This window comes from Chlamydotis macqueenii, chromosome W, assembly GCF_036417535.1.
Source record: "Chlamydotis macqueenii isolate bChlMac1 chromosome W, bChlMac1.mat, whole genome shotgun sequence".
Taxonomy (NCBI): Eukaryota; Metazoa; Chordata; class Aves; order Otidiformes; family Otididae; genus Chlamydotis; species Chlamydotis macqueenii.
The window spans coordinates 15665303-15684255 of NC_141592.1; positions in this window are offsets into that span (position 1 = coordinate 15665303).

The window sequence follows — 18953 nt, forward strand, 5'->3', positions numbered from 1 at the left end:
TCCGGGCTTTCCCTGACCAACAGGGCTTCGACGTTTACCACCAGCTGCACCTGGGTGCCTACTGAAAAAAAAAACCTGAAAAATCACGAACGTCGGACGATTGCTCCCACACCGAAAGTGCCAGCCAGTCAAGCTCTGGCTGCTCCTCAGGGGCCATTGGCAGCGCATCTACAGCACCACAGACATCGGGGCTCCGGGCTTTCCCTGACCAACAGGGCTTCGACGTTTACCACCAGCTGCACCTGGGCGCCCACTGGAAAAAAACCCCGAAAAATCACGAAGGTCGGACGATTGCTCCCACACTGAAAGTGCAAGCCAGTCAAGCTCTTGCTGCTCCTCAGCGGCCATTGGCAGCGCATCTACAGCACCACAGACATTGGGGCTCCGGGCTTTGCCCGACCAACAGGGCTTCGACGTTTACCACCAGCTGCACCTGGGTGCCTACTGAAAAAAAAAAACCTGAAAAATCATGAACGTCGGACGATTGCTCCCACACCAAAAGTGCCATCCAGTCAAGCTCTTGCTGCTCCTCAGCGTCCATTGGCAGCGCATCTACAGCACCACAGGCATCAGGGCTCCGGGCTTTCCCTGACCAACAGGGCTTTGACGTTTACCACCAGCTGCACCTGGGCGCCCACTGAAGAAGAACCTCGAAAAATCACGGACGTCAGACGATTACTCCCACACCGAAAGTGCCAGCCAGTCAAGCCCTTGCTGCTCCTCAGCGGCCATTGGCAGCGCATCTACAGCACCGCAGACATCGGGGCTCCGGGCATTCCCTGATGAACAGGGCTTCGACGTTTACCACCAGCTGCACCTGGGCGCCCACTCAAGAAAAACCCCAAAAAATCACGAACATCCGACGATTGCTCCCACACCGAAAGTGCCAGCCAGTCAAGCTCTGGCTGCTCCTCAGCGGCCATTGGCAGCGCATCTACAGCACCACAGACATCGGGGCTCCGGGCTTTCCCTGGCGAACAGGGCTTCGACGTTTACCACCAGCTGCACCTGGGCGCCCACTGGAAAAAAACCCCGAATAATCACGAACGTCGGATGATTGCTCCCACACCGAAAGTGCCAGCCACTCACGCTCTTGCTGTTCCTCACCGGCCACTGGCAGTGCATCTACAGCACCACAGACATAGGGGCTCCGGGCTTTCCCTGACGAACAGGGCTTCGACGTTTACCACCAGCTGCACCTGGGCGCCCACTGAAAAAAAACCTCGAAAAATTACGAACGTCGGACGATTGCTCCCATACCGAAAGTGCCATCCAGTCAAGCGCTTGCTGCTCCTCATCGGCCATTGGCAGCGCATCTACAGCACCACAGACATCGGGGCTCCGGGCTTTCCCTGACCAACAGGGCTTTGACATTTACCACCAGTTGCACCTGGGAGCCTACTGAAAATAAAACCCGAAAAATCACGAACGTCGGACGATTGCTCCCACACCAAAAGTGCCAGCCAGTCAAGCTCTTGCTGCTCCTCAGCGGCCATTGGCAGCGCATCTACAGCACCACAGACATCGGGGCTCCGGGCTTTCCCTGACCAACAGGGCTTCGACGTTTACCACCAGCTGCACCTGGGTGCCTACTGAAAAAAAAACCCCAAAAAATCACAAACGTCGGACAATTGCTCCCACACCGTAAGTGCCAGCCAATCAAGCTCTTGCTGCTCCTCAGCGCCCATTGGCAGCGCATCTACAGCACCACAGACATCGGGGCTCCGGGCTTTCCCTGACGAACAGGGCTTCGACGTTTACCACCAGCTGCACCTGGGCGCCCACTGAAAAATAACCGCGAATAATCACGAACGTCGGACGATTGCTCCCACACCGAAAGTGCCAGCCAGTCAAGCTCTTGCTGCTCCTCAGCGGCCATTGGCACCGCATGTACAGCACCACAGACATCGGGGCTCCGGGCTTTCCCTGGCGAACAGGGCTTTGACGTTTACCACCAGCTGCACCTGGGCGCCCACTGGAAAAAAACCCCGAATAATCACGAACGTCGAACAATTGCTCCCACACCGAAAATGCCAGCCAGGCAAGCTCTTGCTGCACCTCAGCGGCCATTGGCAGCGCATCTACAGCACCACAGACATCGGGGCTCCGGGCTTTCCCTGACCAACAGGGCTTCGACGTTTACCACCAGCTGCACCTGGGTCCCCACTGGAAAAAACCCCGAAAAATCACGAACGTCGGATGATTGCTCCCACACCGAAAGTGCCAGCCAGTCAAGCTCTTGCGGCTCCTCAGCGGCCATTGGCAGCGCATCTACAGCACCACAGACATCGGGACTCCGGGGTTTCCCTGACCAACACGGCTTAGACATTTACCACCATCTGCACCTGGGCGCCCCCTGAAAAAAAACCCCGAATAATCATGAACGTCGGACGATTTCTCTCACATCGAAAGTGCCAGCCAGTCAAGCTCTTGCTTCTCCTCAGCGTCCATTGGCAGCGCATCTACAGCACCACAGACATCGGGGCTCCAGGCTTTCCCTGACCAACAGGGCTTCGACGTTTACCAGAGGCTGCACCTGGGTGCCCACTGAAAAAAAACACCGAATAATCACGAACGTCGGACGATTGCTCCCACACCAAAAGTGCCAGCCAGTCAAGCTCTTGCGGCTCCTCACCGGCCATTAGCAGCGCATCTACAGCACCACAGACATCAGGGCTCCGGGCTTTCCCTGACGAACAGGGCTTCGACGTTTACCACCAGCTGCACCTGGGCGCCCACTGAAAAAAGAAAAGAAAAATCACGAGCGTCGGACGATTGCTCCAACACCAAAAGTGCCAGCCAGTCAAGATCTTGCTGCTCCTCAGTGGCCATTGGCAGCGCATCTACAGCACCACAGACATCGGGGCTCCGGGCTTTCCCTGACCAACAGGGCTTCGACGTTTACCACCAGCTGCACCTGGGCGCGCACTGAAAAAAACCCCGAAAAATCACGAACGTCGGACGATTGCTCCCACACCGAAAGTGCCATCCAGTCAAGCTCTTGCGGCTCCTCAGCGGCCATTGGCAGCGCATCTACAGCACCACAGACATCGGGGCTCTGGGCTTTCCCTGACCAACAGGGCTTCGACGTTTACCACCAGCTGCACCTGGGTGTCCACTGAAAAAAAACCCCGAAAAATCATGAACGTCTAATGATTGCTCCCACACCGAAAGTGCCAGCCAGTCAAGCTCTTGCTGCTCCTCAGCGGACATTGGCAGCTCATGTACAGCACCACAGACATCGGGGCTCCGGGCTTTCCCTGACCAACAGGGCTTCGACGTTTACCACCAGCTGCACCTGGGTGCCCACTGACAGAAAAACCCCGAAAAATCACGAACGTCGGACGATTGCTCCCACACCAAACGTGCCAGCCAGTCAAGCTCTTGCTGCTCCTCAGTGGCCATTGGCAGCTCATCTACAGCACCACAGACATCGGGGCTCCGGGCTTTCCCTGACCAACAGGGCTTCGACGTTTACCAACAGCTGCACCTGGGCGCCCACTGAAAAAAAACCCCGAAAAATCACGAACGTCGGACGATTGCTGCCACACCGAAAGTGCCAGCAACTCAAGCTCTTGCTGCTCCTCACCGGCCATTGGCAGCGCATCTAGGGCACCACAGACATCAGGGCTCCGGGCTTTCCCTGACCAACAGGGCTTCGACGTTTACCACCAGCTGCACCTGGGCGCCCACTGAAGAAAAACCTCGAAAAATCACGGACGTCAGACGATTACTCCCACACCGAAAGTGCCAGCCAGTCAAGCCCTTGCTGCTCCTCAGCGGCCATTGGCAGCGCATCTACAGCACCACAGACATCGGGGCTCCAGGCATTCCCTGATGAACAGGGCTTCGACGTTTACCACCAGCTGCACCTGGGCGCCCACTGAAGAAAAACCCCAAAAAATCACGAACATCGGACGATTGCTCCCACACCGAAAGTGCCAGCCAGTCAAGCTCTGGCTGCTCCTCAGCGGCCATTGGCAGCGCATCTACAGCACCACAGACATCGGGGCTCCGGGCTTTCCCTGGCGAACAGGGCTTCGACGTTTACCACCAGCTGCACCTGGGCGCCCACTGGAAAAAAACCCCGAATAATCACGAACGTCGGACGATTGCTCCCACAGCGAATGTGCCAGCCAGTCAAGATCTTGCTGCTCCTCAGTGGCCATTGGCAGCGCATCTACAGCACCACAGACATCGGGGCTCTGGGCTTTCCCTGACCAACAGGGCTTCGACGTTTACCACCAGCTGCACCTGGGTGTCCACTGAAAAAAAACCCCGAAAAATCATGAACATCTAATGATTGCTCCCACACCGTAAGTGCCAGCCAGTCAAGCTCTTGCTGCTCCTCAGCGGACATTGGCAGCGCATGTACAGCACCACAGACATCGGGGCTCCGGGCTTTCCCTGACCAACAGGGCTTCGACGTTTACCACCAGCTGCACCTGGGTGCCCACTGACAGAAAAACCCCGAAAAATCACGGACGTCAGACGATTACTCCCACACCGAAAGTGCCAGCCAGTCAAGCTCTTGCTGCTCCTCAGCGGCCATTGGCAGCGCATCTACAGCACCACAGACATCGGGGCCCGGGCTGTCCCTGACCAACAGGGCTTCGACGTTTACCACCAGCTGCACCTGGGTGCCTACTGAAAAAAAAACCCCAAAAAATCACGAACGTCGGATGATTGCTCCCACACCGAAAGTGCCAGCCAGTCAATCTCTTGCTGCTTTTCAGCGGCCATTGGCAGCGCATCTACAGCACCACAGACATTGGGGCTCCGGGCTTTCCCTGACGAACAGGGCTTCGAAGTTTACCACCAGCTCTACCTCGGCGCCCACTCAAAAAAAACCGTGAAAAATCATGAACGTCGGACGATTGCTCCCACACCAAAAGTGCCAGCCAGTCAAGCTCTTGCTGCTCCTCAGCGGCCATTGGAAGCGCATCTACAGCACCACAGACATCGGGGCTCCGGGCTTTCCCTGACCAACAGGGCTTCGACGTTTACCACCAGCTGCACCTGGGCGCCCACTGAAAAAAAACCCCAAAAAATCACGAACGTCGGACGATTGCTCCCACACCGAAAGTGCCAGCAACTCAAGCTCTTGCTGCTCTTCAGCGGCCATTGGCAGTGCATCCACAGCACCACAGACATCGGGGCTCCGGGCTTTCCCTGACCAACAGGGCTTCGACGTTTACCACCAGCTGCACCTGGGTGCCTACTGAAAAAAAACCGCGAAAAATCACGAACGTCGGATTTTTGCTCCCACACCGAAAGTGCCAGCCAGTCAAGCTCTTGTTGCTCCTCAGCGGCCATTAGCAGCGCATCTACAGCACCACAGACATCGGGGCTCCGGGCTTTCCCTGACGAACAGGGCTTCGACGTTTACCACCAGCTGCACCTGGGCGCCCACTGAAAAAAAAACCCGAAAAATCACTGACGTCGGACGATTGCTCCCACACCAAAAGTGCCAGCCAGTCAAGCTCTGGCTGCTCCTCAGGGGCCATTGGCAGCGCATCTACAGCACCACAGACATCGGGGCTCCGGGCTTTCCCTGACCAACAGGGCTTCGACGTTTACCACCAGCTGCACCTGGGCGCCCACTGGAAAAAAACCCCGAAAAATCACGAAGGTCGGACGATTGCTCCCACACTGAAAGTGCAAGCCAGTCAAGCTCTTGCTGCTCCTCAGCGGCCATTGGCAGCGCATCTACAGCACCACAGACATTGGGGCTCCGGGCTTTGCCCGACCAACAGGGCTTCGACGTTTACCACCAGCTGCACCTGGGTGCCTACTGAAAAAAAAAAACCTGAAAAATCATGAACGTCGGACGATTGCTCCCACACCGAAAGTGCCATCCAGTCAAGCTCTTGCTGCTCCTCAGCGTCCATTGGCAGCGCATCTACAGCACCACAGGCATCAGGGCTCCGGGCTTTCCCTGACCAACAGGGCTTTGACGTTTACCACCAGCTGCACCTGGGCGCCCACTGAAGAAGAACCTCGAAAAATCACGGACGTCAGACGATTACTCCCACACCGAAAGTGCCAGCCAGTCAAGCCCTTGCTGCTCCTCAGCGGCCATTGGCAGCGCATCTACAGCACCGCAGACATCGGGGCTCCGGGCATTCCCTGATGAACAGGGCTTCGACGTTTACCACCAGCTGCACCTGGGCGCCCACTCAAGAAAAGCCCCAAAAAATCACGAACATCCGACGATTGCTCCCACACCGAAAGTGCCAGCCAGTCAAGCTCTGGCTGCTCCTCAGCGGCCATTGGCAGCGCATCTACAGCACCACAGACATCGGGGCTCCGGGCTTTCCCTGACGAACAGGGCTTCGACGTTTACCACCAGCTGCACCTGGGCGCCCACTGAAAAAAGAAAAGAAAAATCACGAGCGTCGGACGATTGCTCCAACACCAAAAGTGCCAGCCAGTCAAGATCTTGCTGCTCCTCAGTGGCCATTGGCAGCGCATCTACAGCACCACAGACATCGGGGCTCCGGGCTTTCCCTGACCAACAGGGCTTCGACGTTTACCACCAGCTGCACCTGGGCGCGCACTGAAAAAAACCCCGAAAAATCACGAACGTCGGACGATTGCTCCCACACCGAAAGTGCCAGCCAGTCAAGCTCTTGCGGCTCCTCAGCGGCCATTGGCAGCGCATCTACAGCACCACAGACATCGGGGCTCTGGGCTTTCCCTGACCAACAGGGCTTCGACGTTTACCACCAGCTGCACCTGGGTGTCCACTGAAAAAAAACCCCGAAAAATCATGAACGTCTAATGATTGCTCCCACACCGTAAGTGCCAGCCAGTCAAGCTCTTGCTGCTCCTCAGCGGCCATTGGCAGCGCATGTACAGCACCACAGACATCGGGGCTCCGGGCTTTCCCTGACCAACAGGGCTTCGACGTTTACCACCAGCTGCACCTGGGTGCCCACTGACAGAAAAACCCCGAAAAATCACGAACGTCGGACGATTGCTCCCACACCAAACGTGCCAGCCAGTCAAGCTCTTGCTGCTCCTCAGTGGCCATTGGCAGCTCATCTACAGCACCACAGACATCGGGGCTCCGGGCTTTCCCTGACCAACAGGGCTTCGACGTTTACCAACAGCTGCACCTGGGCGCCCACTGAAAAAAAACCCCGAAAAATCACGAACGTCGGATGATTGCTCCCACACCGAAAGTGCCAGCCACTCACGCTCTTGCTGCTCCTCACCGGCCACTGGCAGTGCATCTACAGCACCACAGACATAGGGGCTCCGGGCTTTCCCTGACGAACAGGGCTTCGACGTTTACCACCAGCTGCACCTGGGCGCCCACTGAAAAAAAACCTCGAAAAATTACGAACGTCGGACGATTGCTCCCATACCGAAAGTGCCATCCAGTCAAGCCCTTGCTGCTCCTCAGCGGCCATTGGCAGCGCATCTACAGCACCACAGACATCGGGGCTCCGGGCTTTCCCTGACCAACAGGGCTTTGACATTTACCACCAGTTGCACCTGGGAGCCTACTGAAAATAAAACCCGAAAAATCACGAACGTCGGACGATTGCTCCCACACCGAAAGTGCCAGCCAGTCAAGCTCTTGCTGCTCCTCAGCGGCCATTGGCAGCGCATCTACAGCACCACAGACATCGGGGCTCCGGGCTTTCCCTGACCAACAGGGCTTCGACGTTTACCACCAGCTGCACCTGGGTGCCTACTGAAAAAAAAACCCCAAAAAATCACAAACGTCGGACAATTGCTCCCACACCGTAAGTGCCAGCCAATCAAGCTCTTGCTGCTCCTCAGCGGCCATTGGCAGCGCATCTACAGCACCACAGACATCGGGGCTCCGGGCTTTCCCTGACGAACAGGGCTTCGACGTTTACCACCAGCTGCACCTGGGCGCCCACTGAAAAATAACCCCGAATAATCACGAACGTCGGACGATTGCTCCCACACCGAAAGTGCCAGCCAGTCAAGCTCTTGCTGCTCCTCAGCGGCCATTGGCACCACATGTACAGCACCACAGACATCGGGGCTCCGGGCTTTCCCTGGCGAACAGGGCTTTGACGTTTACCACCAGCTGCACCTGGGCGCCCACTGGAAAAAAACCCCGAATAATCACGAACGTCGAACAATTGCTCCCACACCGAAAATGCCAGCCAGTCAAGCTCTTGCGGCTCCTCAGCGGCCATTGGCAGCGCATCTACAGCACCACAGACATCGGGGCTCCGGGCTTTCCCTGACCAACAGGGCTTCGACGTTTACCACCAGCTGCACCTGGGTCCCCACTGGAAAAAACCCCGAAAAATCACGAACGTCGGATGATTGCTCTCACACCGAAAGTGCCAGCCAGTCAAGCTCTTGCGGCTCCTCAGCGGCCATTGGCAGCGCATCTACAGCACCACAGACATCGGGACTCCGGGGTTTCCCTGACCAACACGGCTTAGACATTTACCACCATCTGCACCTGGGCGCCCCCTGAAAAAAAACCCCGAATAATCATGAACGTCGGACGATTTCTCTCACATCGAAAGTGCCAGCCAGTCAAGCTCTTGCGGCTCCTCAGCGGCCATTGGCAGCGCATCTACAGCACCACAGACATCGGGGCTCTGGGCTTTCCCTGACCAACAGGGCTTCGACGTTTACCACCAGCTGCACCTGGGTGTCCACTGAAAAAAAACCCCGAAAAATCATGAACGTCTAATGATTGCTCCCACACCGTAAGTGCCAGCCAGTCAAGCTCTTGCTGCTCCTCAGCGGCCATTGGCAGCGCATGTACAGCACCACAGACATCGGGGCTCCGGGCTTTCCCTGACCAACAGGGCTTCGACGTTTACCACCAGCTGCACCTGGGTGCCCACTGACAGAAAAACCCCGAAAAATCACGAACGTCGGACGATTGCTCCCACACCAAACGTGCCAGCCAGTCAAGCTCTTGCTGCTCCTCAGTGGCCATTGGCAGCTCATCTACAGCACCACAGACATCGGGGCTCCGGGCTTTCCCTGACCAACAGGGCTTCGACGTTTACCAGCAGCTGCACCTGGGCGCTCACTGAAAAAAAACCCCGAAAAATCACGAACGTCGGACGATTGCTGCCACACCGAAAGTGCCAGCAACTCAAGCTCTTGCTGCTCCTCACCGGCCATTGGCAGCGCATCTAGGGCACCACAGACATCAGGGCTCCGGGCTTTCCCTGACCAACAGGGCTTCGACGTTTACCACCAGCTGCACCTGGGCGCCCACTGAAGAAAAACCTCGAAAAATCACGGACGTCAGACGATTACTCCCACACCGAAAGTGCCAGCCAGTCAAGCCCTTGCTGCTCCTCAGCGGCCATTGGCAGCGCATCTACAGCACCACAGACATCGGGGCTCCAGGCATTCCCTGATGAACAGGGCTTCGACGTTTACCACCAGCTGCACCTGGGCGCCCACTGAAGAAAAACCCCAAAAAATCACGAACATCGGACGATTGCTCCCACACCGAAAGTGCCAGCCAGTCAAGCTCTTGCTGCTCCTCAGCGGCCATTGGCAGCGCATCTACAGCACCACAGACATCGGGGCTCCGGGCTTTCCCTGACGAACAGGGCTTCGACGTTTACCACCAGCTGCACCTGGGCGCCCACTGGAAAAAAACCCCGAATAATCACGAACGTCGGACGATTGCTCCCACAGCGAATGTGCCAGCCAGTCAAGATCTTGCTGCTCCTCAGTGGCCATTGGCAGCGCATCTACAGCACCACAGACATTGGGGCTCTGGGCTTTCCCTGACCAACAGGGCTTCGACGTTTACCACCAGCTGCACCTGGGTGTCCACTGAAAAAAAACCCCGAAAAATCATGAACATCTAATGATTGCTCCCACACCGTAAGTGCCAGCCAGTCAAGCTCTTGCTGCTCCTCAGCGGACATTGGCAGCGCATGTACAGCACCACAGACATCGGGGCTCCGGGCTTTCCCTGACCAACAGGGCTTCGACGTTTACCACCAGCTGCACCTGGGTGCCCACTGACAGAAAAACCCCGAAAAATCACGGACGTCAGACGATTACTCCCACACCGAAAGTGCCAGCCAGTCAAGCTCTTGCTGCTCCTCAGCGGCCATTGGCAGCGCATCTACAGCACCACAGACATCGGGGCCCGGGCTGTCCCTGACCAACAGGGCTTCGACGTTTACCACCAGCTGCACCTGGGTGCCTACTGAAAAAAAAACCCCAAAAAATCACGAACGTCGGACGATTGCTCCCACACCGAAAGTGCCAGCCAGTCAATCTCTTGCTGCTTTTCAGCGGCCATTGGCAGCGCATCTACAGCACCACAGACATCGGGGCTCCGGGCTTTCCCTGACGAACAGGGCTTCGACGTTTACCACCAGCTCTACCTCGGCGCCCACTCAAAAAAAACCGTGAAAAATCATGAACGTCGGACGATTGCTCCCACACCAAAAGTGCCAGCCAGTCAAGCTCTTGCTGCTCCTCAGCGTCCATTGGCAGCGCATCTACAGCACCACAGACATCGGGGCTCCGGGCTTTCCCTGACCAACAGGGCTTCGACGTTTACCACCAGCTGCACCTGGGCGCCCACTGAAAAAAAACCCCAAAAAATCACGAACGTCGTACGATTGCTCCCACACCGAAAGTGCCAGCAACTCAAGCTCTTGCTGCTCTTCAGCGGCCATTGGCAGCGCATCCACAGCACCACAGACATCGGGGCTCCGGGCTTTCCCTGACCAACAGGGCTTCGACGTTTACCACCAGCTGCACCTGGGTGCCTACTGAAAAAAAACCGCGAAAAGTCACGAACGTCGGATTTTTGCTCCCACACCGAAAGTGCCAGCCAGTCAAGCTCTGGCTGCTCCTCAGCGGCCATTGGCAGCGCATGTACAGCACCACAGACATCGGGGCTCCGGGCTTTCCCTGACCAACAGGGCTTCGACGTTTACCACCAGCTGCACCTGGGCGCGCACTGAAAAAAAACCCCGAAAAATCACGGACGTCGGACGATTTGTCCCATACCGATCGTGCCAGCCAGTCAAGCTCTTGTTGCTCCTCAGCGGCCATTAGCAGCGCATCTACAGCACCACAGACATCGGGGCTCCGGGCTTTCCCTGACGAACAGGGCTTCGACGTTTACCACCAGCTGCACCTGGGCGCCCACTGAAAAAAAAACCCGAAAAATCACTGACGTCGGACGATTGCTCCCACACCAAAAGTGCCAGCCAGTCAAGCTCTTGCTGCTACTCAGCGGTCATTGGCAGCGCATGTACAGCACCACAGACATCGGGGCTCCGGGCTTTCCCTGACCAACAGGGCTTCGACGTTTACCACCAGCTGCACCTGGGCGCCCACTGAAAAAAACCCCGAAAAATCATGAACGTCGGACGTTTGATCCCACACCGAAAGTGCCAGCCAGTCAAGCTCTTGCTGCTCCTCACCGGCCATTGACAGTACATTTACAGCACCACAGACATCGGGGCTCCGGGCTTTCCCTGACCAACAGCGCTTCGACGTTCACCACCAGCTGCACCTGGGCGCCCACTGAAAAAAACCCCGAATAATCATGAACGTCGGACGATTTCTCTCACACCGAAAGTGCCAGCCTGTCAATCTCTGGCGGCTCCTCACCAGCCATTGGCAGCGCATCTACAGCACCACAGACATCGGGGCTCCGGGCTTTCCCTGACCAACAGGGCTTCGACGTTTACCACCAGCTACACATGGGCGCCCACTGGAAAAAAACCCCGAAAAATCATGAACGTCGGACGATTGCTCCCACACCGGAAGTGCCAGCAACTCAAGCTCTTGCTGCTCCTCAGCGGCCATTGGCACCGCATGTACAGCACCACAGATATCGGGGCTCCGGGCTTTCCCTGACCAACAGGGCTTCGACGTTTACCACCAGCTGCACCTGGGCGCCCACTGAAAGAAAAACCCCAAAAAATCACGAACGTCGGATGATTACTCTCACACCGAAAGTGCCAGCCAGTCAAGCTCTTGCGGCTCCTCAGGAGCCACTGGCAGCGCATCTACAGCACCACAGACATTCTGGCTCCGGGCTTTCCCTGACGAACAGGGCTTCGACGTTTACCACCAGCTGCACCTGGGTGCCCACTGAAAAAAAAAACGGAAAATAACAAGCGTCGGACGATTGCTCCCACACCAAAAGTGTCAGCCAGTCAAGATCTTGCTGCTCTTCAGCGGCCATTGGCAGCGCATCTACAGCACCACAGACATCGGGGCTCCGGGCTTTCCCTGACCAACAGGGCTTCGACGTTTGCCACCAGCTGCACCTGGGCGCCCACTGGAAAAAAACCCCGAATAATCACGAACGTCGGATGATTGCTCCCACACCGAAAGTGCCAGCCACTCACGCTCTTGCTGCTCCTCACCGGCCACTGGCAGTGCATCTACAGCACCACAGACATCGGGGCTCCGGGCTTTCCCTGACGAACAGGGCTTCGACGTTTACCACCAGTTGCACCTGGGCGCCCACTGAAAAAAAACCTCGAAAAATTACGAACGTCGGACGATTGCTCCCATACCGAAAGTGCCATCCAGTCAAGCGCTTGCTGCTCCTCATCGGCCATTGGCAGCGCATCTACAGCACCACAGACATCGGGGCTCCGGGCTTTCCCTGACCAACAGGGCTTTGACATTTACCACCAGTTGCACCTGGGAGCCTACTGAAAATAAAACCCGAAAAATCACGAACGTCGGACGATTGCTCCCACACCAAAAGTGCCAGCCAGTCAAGCTCTTGCTGCTCCTCAGCGGCCATTGGCAGCGCATCTACAGCACCACAGACATCGGGGCTCCGGGCTTTCCCTGACCAACAGGGCTTCGACGTTTACCACCAGCTGCACCTGGGTGCCTACTGAAAAAAAAACCCCAAAAAATCACAAACGTCGGACAATTGCTCCCACACCGTAAGTGCCAGCCAATCAAGCTCTTGCTGCTCCTCAGCGCCCATTGGCAGCGCATCTACAGCACCACAGACATCAGGGCTCCGGGCTTTCCCTGACGAACAGGGCTTCGACGTTTACCACCAGCTGCACCTGGGCGCCCACTGAAAAATAACCCCGAATAATCACGAACGTCGGACGATTGCTCCCACACCGAAAGTGCCAGCCAGTCAAGCTCTTGCTGCTCCTCAGCGGCCATTGGCACCGCATGTACAGCACCACAGACATCGGGGCTCCGGGCTTTCTCTGGCGAACATGGCTTTGACGTTTACCACCAGCTGCACCTGGGCGCCCACTGGAAAAAAACCCCGAATAATCACGAACGTCGAACAATTGCTCCCACACCGAAAATGCCAGCCAGTCAAGCTCTTGCGGCTCCTCAGCGGCCATTGGCAGCGCATCTACAGCACCACAGACATCGGGGCTCCGGGCTTTCCCTGACCAACAGGGCTTCGACGTTTACCACCAGCTGCACCTGGGTCCCCACTGGAAAAAACCCCGAAAAATCACGAACGTCGGATGATTGCTCTCACACCGAAAGTGCCAGCCAGTCAAGCTCTTGCGGCTCCTCAGCGGCCATTGGCAGCGCATCTACAGCACCACAGACATCGGGACTCCGGGGTTTCCCTGACCAACACGGCTTAGACATTTACCACCATCTGCACCTGGGCGCCCCCTGAAAAAAAACCCCGAATAATCATGAACGTCGGACGATTTCTCTCACATCGAAAGTGCCAGCCAGTCAAGCTCTTGCGGCTCCTCAGCGGCCATTGGCAGCGCATCTACAGCACCACAGACATCGGGGCTCTGGGCTTTCCCTGACCAACAGGGCTTCGACGTTTACCACCAGCTGCACCTGGGTGTCCACTGAAAAAAAACCCCGAAAAATCATGAACGTCTAATGATTGCTCCCACACCGTAAGTGCCAGCCAGTCAAGCTCTTGCTGCTCCTCAGCGGCCATTGGCAGCGCATGTACAGCACCACAGACATCGGGGCTCCGGGCTTTCCCTGACCAACAGGGCTTCGACGTTTACCACCAGCTGCACCTGGGTGCCCACTGACAGAAAAACCCCGAAAAATCACGAACGTCGGACGATTGCTCCCACACCAAACGTGCCAGCCAGTCAAGCTCTTGCTGCTCCTCAGTGGCCATTGGCAGCTCATCTACAGCACCACAGACATCGGGGCTCCGGGCTTTCCCTGACCAACAGGGCTTCGACGTTTACCAACAGCTGCACCTGGGCGCTCACTGAAAAAAAACCCCGAAAAATCACGAACGTCGGACGATTGCTGCCACACCGAAAGTGCCAGCAACTCAAGCTCTTGCTGCTCCTCACCGGCCATTGGCAGCGCATCTAGGGCACCACAGACATCAGGGCTCCGGGCTTTCCCTGACCAACAGGGCTTCGACGTTTACCACCAGCTGCACCTGGGCGCCCACTGAAGAAAAACCTCGAAAAATCACGGACGTCAGACGATTACTCCCACACCGAAAGTGCCAGCCAGTCAAGCCCTTGCTGCTCCTCAGCGGCCATTGGCAGCGCATCTACAGCACCACAGACATCGGGGCTCCAGGCATTCCCTGATGAACAGGGCTTCGACGTTTACCACCAGCTGCACCTGGGCGCCCACTGAAGAAAAACCCCAAAAAATCACGAACATCGGACGATTGCTCCCACACCGAAAGTGCCAGCCAGTCAAGCTCTGGCTGCTCCTCAGCGGCCATTGGCAGCGCATCTACAGCACCACAGACATCGGGGCTCCGGGCTTTCCCTGGCGAACAGGGCTTCGACGTTTACCACCAGCTGCACCTGGGCGCCCACTGGAAAAAAACCCCGAATAATCACGAACGTCGGACGATTGCTCCCACAGCGAATGTGCCAGCCAGTCAAGATCTTGCTGCTCCTCAGTGGCCATTGGCAGCGCATCTACAGCACCACAGACATCGGGGCTCTGGGCTTTCCCTGACCAACAGGGCTTCGACGTTTACCACCAGCTGCACCTGGGTGTCCACTGAAAAAAAACCCCGAAAAATCATGAACATCTAATGATTGCTCCCACACCGTAAGTGCCAGCCAGTCAAGCTCTTGCTGCTCCTCAGCGGACATTGGCAGCGCATGTACAGCACCACAGACATCGGGGCTCCGGGCTTTCCCTGACCAACAGGGCTTCGACGTTTACCACCAGCTGCACCTGGGTGCCCACTGACAGAAAAACCCCGAAAAATCACGGACGTCAGACGATTACTCCCACACCGAAAGTGCCAGCCAGTCAAGCTCTTGCTGCTCCTCAGCGGCCATTGGCAGCGCATCTACAGCACCACAGACATCGGGGCCCGGGCTGTCCCTGACCAACAGGGCTTCGACGTTTACCACCAGCTGCACCTGGGTGCCTACTGAAAAAAAAACCCCAAAAAATCACGAACGTCGGACGATTGCTCCCACACCGAAAGTGCCAGCCAGTCAATCTCTTGCTGCTTTTCAGCGGCCATTGGCAGCGCATCTACAGCACCACAGACATAGGGGCTCCGGGCTTTCCCTGACGAACAGGGCTTCGACGTTTACCACCAGCTCTACCTCGGCGCCCACTCAAAAAAAACCGTGAAAAATCATGAACGTCGGACGATTGCTCCCACACCAAAAGTGCCAGCCAGTCAAGCTCTTGCTGCTCCTCAGCGTCCATTGGCAGCGCATCTACAGCACCACAGACATCGGGGCTCCGGGCTTTCCCTGACCAACAGGGCTTCGACGTTTACCACCAGCTGCACCTGGGCGCCCACTGAAAAAAAACCCCAAAAAATCACGAACGTCGGACGATTGCTCCCACACCGAAAGTGCCAGCAACTCAAGCTCTTGCTGCTCTTCAGCGGCCATTGGCAGCGCATCCACAGCACCACAGACATCGGGGCTCCGGGCTTTCCCTGACCAACAGGGCTTCGACGTTTACCACCAGCTGCACCTGGGTGCCTACTGAAAAAAAACCGCGAAAAATCACGAACGTCGGATTTTTGCTCCCACACCGAAAGTGCCAGCCAGTCAAGCTCTGGCTGCTCCTCAGCGGCCATTGGCAGCGCATGTACAGCACCACAGACATCGGGGCTCCGGGCTTTCCCTGACCAACAGGGCTTCGACGTTTACCACCAGCTGCACCTGGGCGCGCACTGAAAAAAAACCCCGAAAAATCACGGACGTCGGACGATTTGTCCCATACCGATCGTGCCAGCCAGTCAAGCTCTTGTTGCTCCTCAGCGGCCATTAGCAGCGCATCTACAGCACCACAGACATCGGGGCTCCGGGCTTTCCCTGACCAACAGGGCTTCGACGTTTACCACCAGCTACACATGGGCGCCCACTGGAAAAAAACCCCGAAAAATCATGAACGTCGGACGATTGCTCCCACACCGGAAGTGCCAGCAACTCAAGCTCTTGCTGCTCCTCAGCGGCCATTGGCACCGCATGTACAGCACCACAGATATCGGGGCTCCGGGCTTTCCCTGACCAACAGGGCTTCGACGTTTACCACCAGCTGCACCTGGGCGCCCACTGAAAGAAAAACCCGAAAAATCAAGAAGGTCGGACGACTGCTCCCACACCGAAAGTGCCAGCCAGTCAAGCTCTTGCGGCTCCTCAGGAGCCACTGGCAGCGCATCTACAGCACCACAGACATTGTGGCTCCGGGCTTTCCCTGACGAACAGGGCTTCGACGTTTACCACCAGCTGCACCTGGGTGCCCACTGAAAAAAAAAACGGAAAATAACAAGCGTCGGACGATTGCTCCCACACCAAAAGTGTCAGCCAGTCAAGATCTTGCTGCTCTTCAGCGGCCATTGGCAGCGCATCTACAGCACCACAGACATCGGGGCTCCGGGCTTTCCCTGACCAACAGGGCTTCGACGTTTGCCACCAGCTGCACCTGGGCGCCCACTGAAAAAAAAACCCGAAAAATCAAGAAGGTCGGACGACTGCTCCCACACCGAAAGTGCCAGCCAGTCAAGCTCTTGCTGCTCCTCAGCGGCCATTGGCAGCGCATCTACAGCACCAGAGACATCGGGGCTCCGGGCTTTCCCTGACCAACAGGGCTTCGACGTTTACCACCAGCTGCACCTGGGCGCCCACTGGAAAAAAACCCCGAATAATCACGAACGTCGGACGATTGCTCCCACAGTGAATGTGCCAGGCAGTCAAGCTCTTGCTGCTCTTCAGCGGCCATTGGCAGCGCATCTACAGCACCACAGACATCGGGGCTCCGAGCTTTCTCTGACCAACCGGGCTTCGGCCTTTACCACCAGCTGCACCTGGGCGCCCACTGAAAAAAAAACCCCGAAAAATCACGAACATCGGACGATTGCTCCCACACTGAAAGTGCCAGCAACTCAAGCTCTTGCTGCTCCTCAGTGGCCATTGGCAGCGCATCTACAGCACCACAGACATCGGGGCTCCGGGCTTTCCCTGGCGAACAGGGCTTTGACGTTTACCACCAGCTGCACCTGGGCGCCCACTGGAAAAAAACCCCGAATAATCACGAACGTCGAACAATTGCTCCCACACCGAAAGTGCCAGCCAGTGAAGCTCTGGCTGCACCTCAGCAGCCATTGGCAGCGCATCTACAGCACCACAGACATCGGGGCTCTGGGCTTTCCCTGACCAACAGGGCTTCGACGTTTACCACCAGCTGCACCTGGGCGCACACTGAAAAAAAATCCCGAAACATCAAGAACGTTGGACGATTGCTTCCTCACCGAAAGTGACAGCCAGTCAAGCTCTTGCGGCTCCTCAGCGGCCATTGGCAGCGCATCTACAGCACCACAGACATCGGGGCTCCGGGCTTTCCCTGACCAACAGGGCTTCGACGTTTACCACCAGCTGCACCTGGGCGCCCACTGAAAAAAAACCCCGAAAAATCACTGACGTCGGACGATTGCTCCCACACCAAAAGTGCCAGCTAGTCAAGCTCTTGCTGCTCCTCAGTGGCCATTGGCAGCGCATCTACAGCACCACAGACATCGGGGCTCCGGGCTTTCCCTGACCAACAGGGCTTCGATGTTTACCACCAGCTGCACCTGGGCGCGCACTGAAAAAAACCCTGAAAAATCATGAACGTCGGACGATTGCTCCCACACCGAAAGTGCCAGCCAGTCAAGCTCTTGCTGCTCCTCACCGGCCATTGGCAGTACATTTACAGCACCACAGACATCGGGGCTCCGGGCTTTCCCAGACCAACAGCGGTTCGACGTTCACCACCAGCTGCACCTGGGCGCCCACTGAAAAAAACCCCAAATAATCATGAACGTCGGACGATTTCTCTCACACCGAAAGTGCCAGCCAGTCAATCTCTGGCGGCTCCTCACCAGCCATTGGCAGCGCATCTACAGCACCACAGACATCGGGGCTCCGGGCTTTCCCTGACCAACAGGGCTTCGACGTTTACCACCAGCTGCACCTGGGCGCCCACTGAAAAAAAACCCCAAAAAATCACGAACGTCGGACCATTGATTTCACACCGAAAGTGCCAGCCAGTCAAGCTCTTGCTGCACCTCAGCAGCCATTGGCAGCGCATCTACAGCACCACAGACATCGGGGCTCTGGGCTTTCCCTGACCAACAGGGCTTCGACGTTTACCACCAGCTGCACCTGGGCGCCCACTGAAAAAAAATCCCGAAACATCAAGAACGTCGGACGATTGCTTCCACACCGAAAGTGACAGCCAGTCAAGCTCTTGCGGCTCCTCAGCGGCCATTGGCAGCGCATCTACAGCACCACAGACATCGGGGCTCCGGGCTTTCCCTGACCAACAGGGCTTCGACGTTTACCACCAGCTGCACTTGGGTCCCCACTGGAAAAAACCCCGAAAAATCACGAACGTCGGATGATTGCTCCCACACCGAAAGTGCCAGCCAGTCAAGCTCTTGCTGCTCCTCACCGGCCATTGGCAGCGCATCTACAGCACCACAGACATTGGGACTCCGGGGTTTCCCTGACCAACACGGCTTAGACATTTACCAC